Here is an 877-nt window from a genome sequence, read left to right on the forward strand (position 1 = left end):
ACGGGCATGAGAAAGAAAAAGAGTCATGTAGGACCGAACGGGCGTTGTGGCACATGAGATCTTCGATAGGACTGGCTAGGAGTTGGGATATTGGGTATCACGAACGGTATAACAGGAAATCAAGGCAAGACCTTGACGTACGCTCCCAGGCGGATTTGCTATATCGTTTACGGGAGTACTCCTCCCGCCTGCCATGGCTGCTGTCGTGTAAGCTCGCTATCCAACTCAGCTGATAGGGGTGTGCAGCTCGGTAGATGTAGGACATCCATAACGGTTAAGGTTGGTCGAGAGGGAGGACCATGCAAGAGATGGTTATTAATCTATCCCTCGTCCCGCTTTGCGAAGCTGTCGAATAATAAGAGTAAGTCTGAGGAAGCATATACTGTACAGGACTGGAGTATAGTTGTCTGGATAGATAATAAAGCAAGGCTGTAACCTCAGTCAGAGCTCTCTGTGAACGGGCAAAAGGAACCATTGGCTGCAGAATGACATCAGACCAGACTGGAACCCTGTAGGTCGCAGTAAAACATCTGCCTTGACATCTCTAGATCTCATCCAAGCGCCTCCAAGGACTGACGTCTTCTCTTCTTCTTCTCCTCCTCTCTCCTTCTCTTAATTGTTGGATCGATGCGAGCCTGTCAAGGCATCGGACCGAGCTTGGTCGATACCGATACCTAGCTTGCTCCCAGTCAGGCTGGATGCTGGTTGGCAGTGAAGCCGTCAGCGACCTCGTCCTGCTTCCTCCAACTCCATTCTCGCGATGGCGATAACACGATGGATAGACCGATGGTTGTATCGTCGAGATGAAAGCTCTCTCCTCTCTGCGTTTTCATGTGTTCACCGTCCAAAGACATAGAACGGCCCCTAGATAGTTCAG

Source organism: Microsporum canis, genomic scaffold, assembly GCF_000151145.1.
Source record: "Microsporum canis CBS 113480 supercont1.3 genomic scaffold, whole genome shotgun sequence".
NCBI classification, from domain to species: domain Eukaryota; kingdom Fungi; phylum Ascomycota; class Eurotiomycetes; order Onygenales; family Arthrodermataceae; genus Microsporum; species Microsporum canis.